Genomic DNA, 16,300 nt, shown 5'->3' with positions numbered 1-16,300 from the left:
GATTTGTGTTTCATTTATCGCTTCCTGATTTTAATTGCAGTCAAATGTCTCGCTCAGTTGAACACGAGTTGTGGGGGAAGTCACGGCAGAGGTCCAGAGGCAGACCACGCTAACCCTCTGACCGAGACACTTCCTCCTTAACCACTTCAATACTGAGACACAGTTTTACTTTGAGTTTTGAGTATGATTAGATAATTTTATTTGCACTAGGAAGGGTCTATGGAGGTCAGAATGATTATTGGCCAGAGTCTTTACTATTTTAATCCCTACATAAGTTTCTTAAGCTGTGTAAAATCTGCAAATAGTAACCAGAATGGATATGAAAGCACAGCACGGTACCAAAGGGGTTGAGTTCAATACATGATGTGGTGCAAATTTAAGATAAGGTTTTCAGAGACACCACTGGTTGCTAAATGGTTAGTCGTAAAGTTATAAACTATTAGTGTTCGTGTTTTTTTTTTTTTTTTTTTTTAGCTAGTGAAAATCGTCTGTTTGTCTAGAAGAAGTGTAATACTGTACTTAATCGATACAGTGGAACCATGCGTGCTTTGGGGTCCGAGGGGTCTCCAAGCGCACGGGTTCGAATCCTGTCCACGGTCCGAGTGCAGGTTGGGCTTCCTCACTCGGTGTCCTAGCGGGTGGGGTTTGAGATAGGAGGTACCCCAAAAGGCACCCCCTTTAGCCCATAAATTCCCATCAAAAGCCTACATGGTATAAAAAAAAAATGAATAAATACAGCAACCGCGTCTATTAAGGAGACTGACACTCGATCAACCACTTCATCACTGTAGTTCTTCCTCAATCTACTTAAAAATGACAAAATGCAGAATTGGAATACAAACTAGCTTTTCGTCATAAGAACTATTCAAAAAGGCCAAAAACATGATTAATCTTATTCTCATATGAATTTCTCCTTAAAAATGACACAGGGTTATCAGTCCATCAGTAAAATAAATGAAACCTCTCTAAAGACCTAACATCAGAAAAGAGGAGGAAGAAGTAAGCGCTCTAATGAGTACTTTTCATTATTCATTGTTAGTTTACCAGTAGAATGAAAGAAACACACTTGAAAGCCCAAACACTAAGCACCTGCCATCACAGTCGATAGATGGGGAGTTGAAATCAGAAATCTTGTGGATGGTTTTCCTTACTGATAATGAAACACTCTTGTCAGTCTATAGAGACAGTGAAAAACATCCCTGAAAGCCCAATAATCAAGTATACGCCTATAGCATGAGATTGAAATAAATAAGGAAATGAAGCTTTTAAAGAATGTGCCATTGCCAGAAAAGACATCCGTGACAGCAGGACTAATAAACTTGACTTAAAAGAAAGAAAAAGGCTCTCCAGTGAACAAAGGAATGCAGAGTACAGGCTTACAAGTACAACAGTTCCCATGAGACGCGAGGGAGTGAGTGAGGGAGGGAGGAAGGGAGGGAGTGAAGGAGAGGGTATTCTTGATGGCTCTGCGGTGAGTTATGAGGCAGGGACGGTAAGGGTGGGCCGGCCTGACTCCTGACGCCCTGCCTGGATCTATGAGGGGTTTTGATTTCTCATGCTCGTTCATTTTCATTGTCTGTTATGTATGTGAAGCGAGGTAGATTCATACATACATACATATATACATACATACATACATACATACGTACATACATAGATCATACCTAATATGTACATATATCACATGCATGCCTGTACATATAAATTGACACACACACACACACACACACACACACACACACACACACACACACACACACACACACACACACACACACACACACACACACACACACACACACACACGGATGATGGATGTTTTTATCATGCGGATGTCAAAATATCAGTGTTGAGGGTGACAGTTGCAGTGAGTTGGGATGTATGTTTAAAGAGTAGCACTTAACAGCCGTTATACTGGTGTGTTACCTGTGCATTTTCTTCACTGACGTAACAAAACATTTAATTTGTCATTTGCTAACTGTTTCCTGCAAGGCTTCAATTACGTACTGTACACAAAATAATGATATCTCAATGCAATATTGGAGTATGCAGCGAGGCGGGGAAGAATGAGGAAGAGTAGCGGAGGCACAACAAAGGATAGCAAAACCAGCAACATTTCTCGCAATATAAAGCAAAACACAACACTTGTGTATAGAGCAATTTGGATCTAAATTTACTTGAGCTATCGAATCCTTAACTCACGTGACACCCTGTATACAATAACAAACAGATGGCTATGTAGAAACAGACATAGACAGACAGACAGACAGACCGCGGGGTGTTTTTGTTTCATTTTTTACCTCACTCATGATGAAATGAATAAAGGAAAAATGAAATCGTTGAGAGGTAAAAACAAAGACAAATGAAATATATACAGAAAGAAGGAGAAAGTCATCTGAAGTATACATTGAAAAAAAGAAGAAAAAGAAAAAAACGAGATAAATAAAAAAAAAAAAAAAGAAAGAATATCGATGCTAAATTCGCATCATCTACGTACATAAAAGAGACATACAAAAACTAAAACCAAGAAAAGATGATAATAAAACTAATAAAAACCCACCTTTTCTCTCAACGCCAATAGCAAAAATAATTTCTTAAACAAATACGAGAGGAAAAAAAGGATATTCGAGGACATGGCCTTTTGTTTCCTTGGGGCAGGTGAGTCAAGACACCTGGCCACTTGAGCTTAATTAAGTTTACCTGGACACACACCAACCAAGTCCACCTTAATTACCTGCCTTATTAGAGCTTTTACGGCAGGGCAGGAAGCGGCAAGGGAAGGCAATGAAAGAAAGGAGTGAAGGAGGGAAAGGAGTGAGGGAAGGTCCTGAAGGAAGTCAAAAGGAAGAGGAAGAGAGAGAGAGAGAAGAAAAAACAGGTGAGAAAAGGTTCAGGTAAGAAGTGAGGAGAGGAGGAAGGAAGTTGATAGTAAACACAGGCAAACACATTGAGGAAACAAGCAGCAGCAGATCTATTGGCCCCAACAAGACTCATATCAAAGGAGAAATAAAAGAGAAAAGGTGAGAGAAGAAATGAACGGGAATTATGGATAAAGGAGAAGTAGAGAGAGGCCGATAAGAAAGGGAAGAGAAGAAAAATTGAAGTTAAATTACCATGGAGAGAGAGAGAGAGAGAGAGAGAGAGAGAGAGAGAGAGAGAGAGAGAGAGAGAGAGAGAGAGATAAGTAAATAAACCTGCAAATAATTAAATGTTAGCTTTGCGACGCGACCCTTATGCATTCAGAGAGAGAGAGAGAGAGAGAGAGAGAGAGAGAGAGAGAGAGAGAGAGAGAGAGAGAGAGAGACATAGTAAATGACTGTCCGTCCGCTTCCTACACACAAGTTACAAGGTTTCTGCCGACGAAATAATTGAGACCAGCTGGCGAGTCTTGTTCCCAGAGAGAGAGAGAGAGAGAGAGAGAGAGAGAGAGAATACCAGGGAAGAACAGCAAGAATTAAAATAGAGAAGCATTACAACCACCCTTCCATTCTTCCAATAAATAGCAGTATGCAAAAAAAAAGAATAGAAAAGTAAAATAAATGCAACTGTAAGAGAGAGAGAGAGAGAGAGAGAGAGAGAGAGAGAGAGAGAGAGAGAGAGAGAGAGAGAGAGAGAGAGAGAGAGAGAGAGAGAGAGAGAGAGAGAGAGAGAACTGATGATCATAAATGAGAAATAAATCTTGCATCCCAGCGGACAATTAATCCCCAAGCGCTTCGTTGGTTGAATGAATAGCTAAGTCTGTGCTAATCTTCCTTCCGTTTTCTTTCTTTATTTCTCTCCCTTCTCGCTCCTTTTCTCTGCGGCGCCTCACATTTTTCATCTCGCTGTTACAGAAAACGAGATGATTTGTAAGGGATACACTGAGAAAAAAAAAAATATATATACTCAACATATTTCGGTTTCCATTTCAATCAGTGTGTGAATTAGGAACGTAAAAGAAAACGAGAAAAAAAATATATATATATATCTTTGTGTCATTAAAGTTGGATATTTTAGAAAATGAGGATAAATGATGTAAGTTGAGGGGAGGCTATGCTATTTGCAGATAATGTTGGAGGAACGATTTGTGGTGTTGATAGTGGTGATGGTGGTGCTAATAGTGGTTATAATTTTCGCTAGTGGTAAATTTATTGATGCTGGTGATGATGGTGGAGACAAAAGTGAGGAGAGAAGACTGTAGTGACAATTTTTACGATAACAGTGATGGTGATGGCAGAAATGATGGTGACAGATGAAGGGACGGTGAATGGTGGTGACTAAGGTGATGAAAGTGATGATGACAGTGAAAATGACGAGTGGTGAGTGACAATTTTACACGATAACAGTGACGGTGATGGTGCAAATGGTGGTGACAGAGTGGTGGTGACTGGTGATGATGATGATGATGATGACAGTGAAAAAGACGAGCGGTGATGATAGAGATAGGAAGGCAATGTGTGGTGATAAGTAGTGACGCACAAAGAAGGTGAGCGTAATGATGATGATGATGGTGATAGTGGTAGTGGTGGTGGTGGTGGTGGTGGTGGTGGCGGTGATGTTGGTGATGATGATTACGATGAAAAATAATGACTGGTGATGATGATGATGATGATAGTGGTGGTGATGCTGGGGGTGGTGGTAGTGGCGGTGGTGCTGGTGATGGTGCTTACGATGAAAAATGATGACTGGTGATGATGATGATGATGATGATGATGATGATGATGGTGGTGGTGGTGGTGGAGGTGGTGGTGGTGGTGGTGGTAATGACCTAATCCCAGAAGAATCCTTTTTAATTGAAGTCGATAATCACACGATGGGAATAACGATGCAGAATAATAAAACAACAATAGAGAGAGAGAGAGAGAGAGAGAGAGAGAGAGAGAGAGAGAGAGAGAGAGAGCATATTATCATCCGGCGAGGTTCAGGTTGCTCATTTTAAAATCATGTAAAGAAACAAGACGAGGGAAATAAATCTTCATTAAGTCTAACCTTCATTAATTTTCTCTCTCTCTCTCTCTCTCTCTCTCTCTCTCTCTCTCTCTCTCTCGCGTAAGTCAATTAACTAACAAACACATAAAAGAGAAAAAAGAACATCAAATCATGCCACAGACTGAGAGAGAGAGAGAGAGAGAGAGAGAGAGAGAGAGAGAGAGAGAGAGAGAGAGAGAGGCTAAAAGTTCTGAAGCACTGCACTCTGGGGGCTCTAAAGGGGAAAGGGGACGATGAGGTAGCGGGGGAGTGGGGGAGGAAGAGGGGGAAGGAGGGGTTGGGGAAGAGTTGGTGGAAGTAAGAGAAAGTTGGGGAAGGTGAATTGGAGGAGTGTTTGACCTTGCTGCGTGCTGAGGGGGTGACCTTTTTCCTCCTCCTCCTCCTCCTCCTCCTCCTCCTCCTCCTCCTCCTCCTCCTCCTCTTCCTAATAATGCGTCCTCATATTTCACCTAAAATGATGAACGAGTGCGTGTTTTTTTGTCTTTTTTTTTATAGTTTTGCAATTATTCATGTCTGTTTTTTAATCTTTCCGTGCGTGCCTGTGTTCAGAGAGAGAGAGAGAGAGAGAGAGAGAGAGAGAGAGAGAGAGAGAGAGAGAGAGAGAAACAGACGGACAGACAGACAGACAGATAAACAGACAGAGAAATGAAAAAAATACCTTAGTACATAAAAAATAATAAAAAAAACGCCCCACAAAAAAAACTCTTTAATATTAAAAAAAAAAAGATGAAAAAATATAAATAAAAAGCAAAAATAAACGAGTTTCCCTTCTACTGGCATAAACAGTAAACAGAAAACGGAATCAGCAACCTTCTGCCTCACGAAAGCTAGGCAGGGAGAGAATCCAGTCCATTTGTCACCCCTCCCCCCTTCCCTTCCCCCCAAAAAGACACTCCTATTGTACCTCCTGTTTACGCAATGCTCGAGTCACACTTGCATTGGAGGAGAAAACGGAGAGCATAGAAAACGGACTTCACTCAGAGTCGTGCAAACAGATGAATGTGGAACGCATTGGAAATCTCTCAGTTTGACAGAAAGACGAAGCAGAGAGAGAGAGAGAGAGAGAGAGAGAGAGAGAGAGAGAGATGACGAAAGGATGGATGATAGAATAAACTAACAAAAAAACGGAGGATAAAACAAAATAAAGGAAATGATAAGCGAAAGAAGAGAAATAAGCAAGAAAAAAGAATAACGAAATATTACAGAAGAGGGAATAAAGAAAATGGGTGATGATGACAAGGATGGATAATAAAGATGGATAATTAACAATGATGGATGAGATAGAAGGATGATAAGAGGAAGAGGGATTAAAAGGAAGATAGAAGTAAAGAAAAGAAAATAAGAGAAACAGAATATTGAGAATGGATGAATGGAAAGAGAGAGAGAGAGAGAGAGAGAGAGAGAGAGAGAGAGAGAGAGAGAGAGAGAGAGAGAGAGAGAGAGAAGAAGAAAGAAGAGAAAGGATGAATACGAAAATGACAATAGAAAATGATGAATGAAAGGAAAAGAAGAAGAAGAAGAAGAAGAAGAAGAAGAAGAAGAAGAAGAAGAAGAAAAGAAGAAGAAGAAGAAGAAGAAGAAAAAGAAAGAAAATTAAAAGAAAAGAAAAGAAAAAAGAAAAAAGAAAAAGAAAAGAAAAAGTAGAAGAAAGAAAGAAGGAAAGAAGAAGAAGAAGAAGAAGAAGAAGAAGAAGAAGAAGAAGAAGAAGAAGAAGAAGATGAAAAAAGAGGAAGAAAAGAAAAGAAGAAAAGGAAAAGAAAAGGAAAAAAGAAGAAGAAGAAGAAGAAGAAGAAGAAGAAGAAGAAAAATAAAAAAGAAAGAAGAATAAAAAGAAAGAAGAAGAAAAAAGGAAAAAAGAGAAAAAAAGTAGAAGAAAAAAGAAGGAAAGAAGAAGAAGAAGAATAAGAAGAAGTAGAAAAAAGAAGAAGAAGAAGCAGAAACATTCCATTTACACCTTCACGGTTTAACATTGCCAATTACCTGGACCAATGGAAAGCGGGGATGCATGAATTTTAAACTGGACGGACCAATCAGCGGCGTGCAAAGGCTGGCGGTAACACACGAGCCAATAGCGTGCTTCGGAAACCTCTTGACAGCCAATAAGGACCATCGTTGCCTGCATGTGTTGATTTCCCCTGTCCGGCCGTGAAGGCAGGCACGTGATGCTGTGGTGTTGATCTTGTTGTTGTTGTGGTGGTGGTGGTGGTGGTGGTGGTGGTGGTAGTAGTAGTAGTAGTAGTAGTAGTAGTAGTAGTAACATTAGGAGTAGTAGTAAAAGTAGTAGCAGTAGTAGTAGTAGTGGTAACATTAGGAGTAGTAGTAGTGGTGGTAACATTAGCAGTAATAGTGAAGTAGTAGTAGTAGTAGTAGTAGTAGTAGTATTGGCGGTGGTTTTGATGGTGGTTAGTAATAGTGGTGGTGGTTACTGTTAGTAGTAGTAGTAATAGTAATATTGGCGGTGGTTGTGATAGTGGTTACCAATTGTGGTTGTGGTTACTGTTAGTAGTAGTAGTAGTAATAGCAGTAGTAATAAAATTGGTTGCAGTGGTAGTGGTGGCTAGGAGTGGCAGTGGCAGTACTGGCCAGTGAAACAGAAAAAAAATGACAGATAACTTCATTGACAAACGCGCCTCTCATAAGCTTCACTCACGCATGTTCCTTCCATTCACCCACAAACACGAAAATAAACCACACCAACACAATGTACAGCCGATGTGGATAAGCGCCACTGCCAAACACGATGCAAGGGATGACTCTACAACACACTGAAATGATAATGGAAAGTCGACGAGATTATCTGGCAAAGTATCAGAACAAAAGAAAATTCGGGAGGCTGCACAGTAACACAAGGTCTAAACGTGGCAATATCTGTGTAAAACTTGTATCTCTGTTTCCACGTCACTGGAAATCTGTCTAATATTCTGAAACCTTCCAACTATCAATTATTGAGTTTATTCCAGTTGAACTTATAATCTTTAACTGTATCTTAAAACACCACGGAGGCAACTAATATTACTACTACTACTACTACTACTACTACTACTACTACTACTACTACTACTACTACTACTACTACTACTACTACTGCTACTACTGCTACTACTGTCATATTCTAAAGCTCCCTAATGATTCAGTACTAACAATAACCCGCAGAGGTTGACAAGAAGATATCCAGGGGTACTGAGATGTCTGATTTAATGATACATCCTTTGCAGAATACCTTTGCTTATTGAGTTAGAGTCAGTCACTAAACATTCTGTTCGATGTCAAATTACTGGGGGTTCGGGTAGATGGTCTTATAACTCAGAGGGTTCTTAACGAGAAAAAGGTTGAGAGCCCCTGATCTATAGTTTAAAGACATAAACATTTCCTCCTACATTGCCCAACCTACACCAATGAAAGATCCAAACACTCCAGTTGGCAGCGTCCTTACCCAGAAAATGAAGAACACCTTATTGGAAAATTACTTTTGAAAAATCTAGTATGGAAGAAAATAAAGAAATGATATATAATTTTTGGAAAATAAGAGAACATAAAGTAAAAAGTTTAAATAATAATTAAGTACAGCAACAGACCCAGACAAAACCCAAACCAAAACATATTAGGAAGTGCCGATATCCAGGCTACACTTCCGCCTATCAACTGAACTGAACTGAATACCATGTTCAGGCTATGGCAAGACAGAGCTTAGGAACACGGTGATGAAAACACTACAGCACCCTCGGACTATTTCTGTTTCGGCCGCTAATTTTCTTTTTTCTCATAAAGAAAACCGAACAAATATTGCTCTACTCATTCCTTGTGAAGAATTAACCTGTGCAGAAGCGAGGTGAAATGTGTGTTAAGGTTCCGTGCTGTATTTAAGTCTCTAGAAATTAAAGATCTTGGTACACCAGACAATTATGTTTTGCTCTATATTATGATGTTAGTCGTATAAACTCAAGTAACTATAAAGAAATACCATGGTAGAATAAGAACAGAAAAATACTGGAAGGAGTAAAAGCATGGTAAATCAATAGATACATCGTAATACAGTGTTTAGAGACGACTACTCTGTACCGCGAGACGATGCTGACCCACTCCTGAATTAAACCAACCTGCGAACACTGAAAATGTGACAGTTTGGGTCCTCTCCTATTGACATTAATCAAAGTATTACGATTTATTCACAATAGTAATATATTATACTCAGACGGAACACGGGCCTGATGTGTTTGAGATGTGGCATTTTGTTATAGTACATTTCGCACTATATAGCGACTGTTTAGGACCGAAAAACTATAGCTTCAGGTAGATATACAATAATGTTATCTATCGATTTTCAGTCTTAAAGTAGGGAAAATTACAAATATTGATGCATTTCTTTTATAGTCCTCCTTGCTTCTCGAAAAGGTGCACGAACTTAGAAAAGGTTGAAGAACACTAAACTATACCCTGAGAAAAAATACAGTAAAAGAGATAAGATAAAATGACCAACATCTCTATTATTACGGAGGCTAAGAATAATACCAAGACTAATTAAGTAATTCAGAGATAACGAAACGAACGACGATCACGAGAGCTTCCACGATAACAGTGTGTATGATAAGATGTGATTCCAGATTCCTCGATAGCGCTCCGAGTTTCCAAGATAACAATGCCATTCCAGTTTCCTCGATAGCGATGCGAGTTTCCAAAATAACGATGCCATTCCACGATAAAGATGCCATTCCAGTTTCCACGATAATAATGCGAGTTTCCACGATCAAGATGCAATTCCAGTTTCCACGGTAACGATGCGGGTTTCCACGATGTCGATGCGGTTCCAGTTCTCACGATGCGATTTCACGACACAATATTGAAGTCCACTTGCCTACACAGGTACTGGGACGAACCCTTTCACCCCGTAAGGGTCCACCCCAGACCCTTGGGTGCGAGTAGAGTGACGCTGCCACCTTCCTGCGCCGCAATTGAAGTTCACTTGCCTACACCGGTACTGGGATGAACCCTTTCACCCCGTAAGGGTCCACCCCACACCCTTAGGTGCGAGGAGAGTGGCGCTGCCACCTCACTGCGACGCAATTGAAGTTCACTTGCCTACACAGGTACTGAGACGAACCCTTTCACCCCGTAAGGGTTCACCCCAGACCCTTGAGTGCGAGGAGAGTGACGCTGCCACCTTACTGCGCCTCACACGGGTAGCCATGAGCAATGACCCGCCACACACCACTCCCCAAACACTGTCAGTGAGTCCTTTTCACCCCGTAAAGGACCACTGGTATTGTCAGTGCCTGGTGCATGGCGCACAGCGTGCCCTCGTTCATGGCGAGTTGTTCAGCACGGTGTCATTATAAGCAGAGGTCCCGTACACACCACTCACCACCAGACTCTATGCAAGGAGCCCTTATCACCCCTTAAAGGCCCCTCACGGCATCATCTGGTGGACGGTAGACACGGCAGACTGCTTAAGGCGACCCCTTGCCTAGTGTGAGGCGCTGCAAGTTGACGACAACCAGTGAGCTTGAAGCCGCAAAGGAAAATGAGTCCACGTTAACAATGGGATTCCACGACAGGTTGCGATTCCAGTGTCCACGGTAAAGATGTGTTTGTCGAGGATAACGATCCGTTTATCGAGGCTAACGATGCGGCGATGGCGAAACGATTCAAAGTATTATTACCTACACAGGTACTGGGACGAAACTTTTCACCCTGAAAGGGTCAACCCCAGTCCCGTGGTTATGAGAGCAGTGACGATGCAACCTTGCAATGCCTCACACGGGTCGCCATGAGCAATGACCCGCCACACACCACTCCCCAAACACTGTCATGAAGTGAGTCCTTTTTACCTAACCTAACCTAACCTAACCTAACCTAACCTAACGTAAAGGACCACTGGTACTGTCAGTGCCTGGCTCATGGCGCACAGCGTGCCCTCGTTCATGGCGAGTTGTTCAGCCCGGTGTCATTATAAGCAGGGACCCGTACACACCACTCACCACCAGACTCTATGCAAGGAGCCCTTATCACCCCTTTAGGGCCCCTCACGGCACCATCTGGTGAGTGGTAGACATTGATCTCTTGCTTATGGCGACCCTTGCCTAGTGTGAGGCGCTGCAAGTGGACGACTAGTAGTGAAGCTTGAGGCCACCAAGGAAAAGAAGGACCTGCAGCCAGTTCCTGCCTTGGGCCCCAGGCCGGACCCGACAGCCACCTCCTTCCCCCGTGCGGCGCCCAAGGCCGTCACGGCCCTCAACAACTTTAGGCCGAAAGTTCTCAATCGTCGTTTAAATTTTGATTCGAATATAAAATCGTCGATGGTAAATGAAAAATAGCTTTGGTCTGAAAGTGTGCAAGAGTTAGCTGATTAATGAAACAAGGTGAGGCAGCTTTGCTCCGGAGTATTTAGTGTACTTTGCATGTTGCTGCCGTGAATGTGTACGTGTTTGTAGATAACTGGATAGAAACAGTAGACCAATGGTAGTTGTGTAACTATTGGGAACTTTTGAAAATTAGTTAAGCTTCTGGATAGAGTGGATGAGTGCACACAGGTTTGCTTGTCTTATACATAAACTGCCACCTGTAGACATAATTTTTCTATTTTTATGCTCTTAGAAAAAAAAAGCAAACTTAGTTTCCTTTATTTCCCTGATCACAATGACGTGTAAATATCAATGTTTCAAATATAAGGAAACACTAGGAGAGGACCCAAACTCCCATTGAAGTTGCCAGATTCAACAGATATGGTAATATTTTACAGAAAAGATTGTCAACCGCATATCGTATATTTTTGGATATTCTTCTGTCACATAAGGAGATATCAAGATAGGTAAAGTATTTTCAAACATGTATCTACGACAAAAAACGCTTTAATAGTAGAGTTATGTTATAACTATGCATTGTTTTTTTTTTATATACCATCTTGCTCTATTTCTGGGAAAGAAGTTACTTCTTCCTCAATTGATAACTCGAAGTTAGTATGATATTTTCTTTCCTTCTCTAGGTTAGTAAGTAGACTACAAGACACCATGAACATATGAAGCCCCGTAAATGAGTTTATTTTCATAACTTAGAAGGCAAAATCTGATAATGAGATTGTCTATTGCATAGACGTCTTCAGCGTCATATGATGTTAGGTCATGGACAATGGCCATCCTGACAGCGCGAAACCCCAGGGGGTTCATAAGAAGAATAAGGGTACTTAGATGGCTGACCTAATAAAATCCTTTGCAGTACCAATGCATATTGAGTTCCATGTTCCATGTGATAATACTGGAGGTTCGAGTAGATGGTTTTATAACTGAGGGGGTTCTTAACGATAAAAAGGTTGAGAACCCCTGCTCTAACTGTACCTCATAACCGTATTCTAAAACACTTATGTCGCATTCCCACTATTTCAAAAGACTTTTGCAGAAATAGCACTGTTTTTATGGGTGTCTTTACGATTTAAATGACAAAAAAATATGACTACTACATTATCAAAAGGAGAAACAGTCTTGAGATTTCGGCTAATTATCTCTTTGGCCTCTGAAAACAGTCGTGGTGAGAGCAAAACGTTTATGAATGCACGCTTTAAAACACTAAAGAGGCTGCTGCTGCTGCTACTGCTACAACAACAACAAACTACTACTACTACTACTACTACTGCTACTGCTACTGCTACTGCTACTACTACTACTACTGCTACTGCTACTGCTACTACTACTACTACTACTATTACTACTACTACTACTGGCATATTCTAAAGCCCTCTAGTGACTCAGTACTAACAATCAATTACTTGAGTCTCTTCCGGTCGAGCTTACGATCTTTAACTGTCCTTTAAGCCACGAGGCAGGCTGCTGAAGTGAGGAAAAAGCTTGGGAATGTGGCTTGAAAAATATAACTTCTTGTAGATATTCAACCTTAACTAGTCACTCCTACTCTCCTCTTATTCCCTAATCTAATCTAACCTAACCTATCACTAGCTTGTCGCCCTCTTTATCTCCAACCCAAAGATTAATCAGTCAAGTCACTCGTTCTCTTCTCTCCCTTAACCCCTTCAGTGCTGGAGCACATTTTTATCTTGAGAATTAGTAAGCAGAATGAATATGGAAACGCGTCATGGTACGGAAGGGGTTGACTTGACGTATTAAGTAATTACTACTCTAGTCTATCCCCATTTTCAACTTCCTTACCCTAACCATACCTAACCTAACTAACGATTGATCTCTCTAGCATTCCCTCTCGTCCACCTCCCAGTCTCTCCCTTAAAGCATTAACCTATTATCATTCTAGTCTCTCTCTTTTTCAATTTCCTTACTATAACCTAACCTAACTTAAACTACTGATCTATCTAGCATTCTTCCCTTCCTCCCACCTCTTCCAGCCGTGTTGTTTCTCTTCTCCCTTTTTTCTCCCCCTTTCGTGTGACATCAAGCACAATGTCGTTCAAACAATCATGTGAAACCATTAGCTCTTCCTGAGATGTCTCCTGCGTCCTTTTGTGAGTGTTTGGACGAGATTCTTTAGCATTGTTTTTTATTCTAACTTAGTTAAATTAAATGAAAAGCAAATGGAAGGCTTCACAATCTAACTCGGTGAAAAAAGTACATGCAAAAAGAAAAGAAAGGATAGACGCGCACACCAAGAGGAAAAAGTTCAGAGTTTACATGCAAGTGTTATTTCTCTCGGGCTAGTAACTGCATGTCTTCTCTTGCTTGTCTTCTTCTTCCTCCTCCTCGTGACCGTCTTCCTCTTCCTCGTCCTTGCCCCTGGAGAGCTGTAGCAGACTTCCCACACACTCTGTCCAGTTCCCTAATGCGAGTTGACCGCTATTTCCATTTCTCACTCCCTTTACTGCAAAACTCGGAACAACCTGCATTCCTCTAGTTCGCTTCCTTTCCTCCACTCGACCACTTCTTCCCACACTCAGCCTCCAAAAAGCTTGGAAAAATCGTCCTAAATTTAGTTTTCACTTCAATTCCGGATTTCAAGTTACTCAAGAATGTTTGGAAGAACCTTTCCGAACACAACCTTTATCTCTCCTTCCATTTTTGTCTCTCCTCTTCGCCTTGTCGATAACCGGAAAGGAAAGAGAAAATGGAAGCACAAGATTACCTCAAAATCACGTAATAACCTTGCATTTTGATAAAGTCAATCAAATGCCAACCAGAATTTCTCTTAACCAATCAAAATGCAGATAACGTCCACGGGTCATCGAAGCAACCAATCAGAAACTTAGATTACTCCCAAGAGAGGTCCAGACAGCCAACCAAGAGGCCAGATTTGATGATGGGGGAAAAAAAAGTGGTGATATATTTAGACATAAGGTCAGGAGTAGGGTCGGGATATATTCTTATTTATTTCTATTTAGTGTATGAAGTTTAATGAGCCACATACTTAATTGTTATTTTATGTTTGTACCTTAAACTTTTTCATATATAAGAGGAGGACTGGTCTGGGATAACAAAAGGCGAAAAAATATTGCCTTATGTGATTGTCTAGTGTATCTTCCTGTGGTCAATATAGTGTGTAATAGACTCTTTGTACCTTTTATCACTGGAAGCATGAAAACCCCTTGAAAATTCTCTCTCTCTCTCTCTCTCTCTCTCTCTCTCTCTCTCTCTCTCTCTCTCTCTCTCTCTCTCTCTCTCTCTCTCTCTCTCTCTCTCTCTCTCTCTCTCTGTGTGTGTGTGTGTGTGTGTGTGTGTGTGTTTGTGTGTTTCACTGTTTGATCTGCTGCAGTCTCTGACGAGACAGCCAGACGTTACCCTACGGAACGAGCTCAGAGCTCATTATTTCCGATCTTCTGATAGGCCTGAGACCAGGCACACACCACACACCGGGACAACAAGGTCACAACTCCTCGATTTACATCCCGTACCTACTCACTGCTAGGTGAACAGGGGCTACACGTGAAAGGAGACACACCCAAATATCTCCAACCGGCCGGGGAATCGAACCCCGGTCCTCTGGCTTGTGAAGCCAGCGCTCTAACCACTGAGCTACCGGGCGTGTGTGTGTGTGTGTGTGTGTGTGTGTGTGTGTGTGTGTGTGCGTGCGTGCGTGCGTGCGTATGTTTGTTTGTGTGTGTGTGTGTGTGTGTGTGTGTGTGTGTGTGTGTGTGTGTGTGTGTGTGTGTGTGTGTGCGTGCGTGCGTGCGTGCGTATGTTTGTTTGTGTGTGTGTGTGTGTGTGTGTGTGTGTGTGTGTGTGTGTGTGTGTGTGTGTGTGTGTGTGTGTGTGTGTGTGTGTGTGTGTGTGTGTGTGTGTAGTATCCATTGAAACATCACAGATCTCTTTAACAGTACAAATGGTGTACTTTCAAACAGAGTATTATTATTATTTTTCTTCCTAATAATTCCAAGGAACAGTTCAATAAATTCTCAACAGTAAGAATTTTAGTTTATTTTTTCTTCCACCTGGTTAGATGACGTGCACATGATGACGTCACCAGTTAGCCCAGCACAATGGAGGCTTTTTGGTGTTACTTGCTCTACACCTAATGCTCTCTCTCTTTCTCTCTCTCTCTCTCTCTCTCTCTCTCTCTCTCTCTCTCTCTCTTTCTCTCTCATTTACAAGGACGTGGGTTTAATACTTAGTGCTATAGTGACACAAACGGTGCAAAACATGTATTATGTAACCATGAACTTAACACTCTGGTATTCAATTTACGAACGTAACACACGGAAGTCGAATACGTACCGGAAAGACGAATTATAATGAAAAAAAAGTAAAAGAAAAGTTGGTACAGGAAATGAAAATAGTGACGGTTCGTTCTGAGAGATAAAAAAGAAATAAGTGGAAAAGAGAAAAGAAAATGGGAAAAGAAAAATAAGAAAAGAAAAATAAAACCCACATAGTAACATTATATAGTATTTATGGTTTTAACTGTTATATTATCATGATTTGTACACCATCTTAACACACACACACACACACACACACACACATACACACTGGCGGCGGGGTTTTGAGGAAGGGGGCTCGGGGTACACTGTCACCTTCCCCCTCCTTTCAGCATATCGAGGTATACAGGACTTAAAAATAACGATATGTAGGTTTCATTGTCTGTGTGATGTCTGTATGTACGCCTGTCTGTTCGTCTGTCTGATGGTGGTGTGTCTAATAATCTGTTTTACTCTTTCGTGTGTGTGTGTGTGTGTGTGTGTGTGTGTGTGTGTGTGTGCGAGTGTGTGTGTGCCTTGCTGTTAACCCCTTCCGTTCTGGTACGCATTTTCATCTTGAGCCTTGAGTATGATTAGACGATTTTATTTACATTAGGAAGGGTCTATGGAGATCAAGTTTAATGGCCAGACTCTTTACTATTCTAATCCCCATGCAAGTTTTTGAAGCTGTATAAAATGTCCAAAAAC

Source organism: Portunus trituberculatus, chromosome 28 (assembly GCF_017591435.1).
Source record: "Portunus trituberculatus isolate SZX2019 chromosome 28, ASM1759143v1, whole genome shotgun sequence".
In the NCBI taxonomy this organism is placed as follows: Eukaryota; Metazoa; Arthropoda; class Malacostraca; order Decapoda; family Portunidae; genus Portunus; species Portunus trituberculatus.
The sequence above is the reverse complement of the archived record's forward strand: the minus strand, read 5'-3'. Positions refer to the sequence as shown.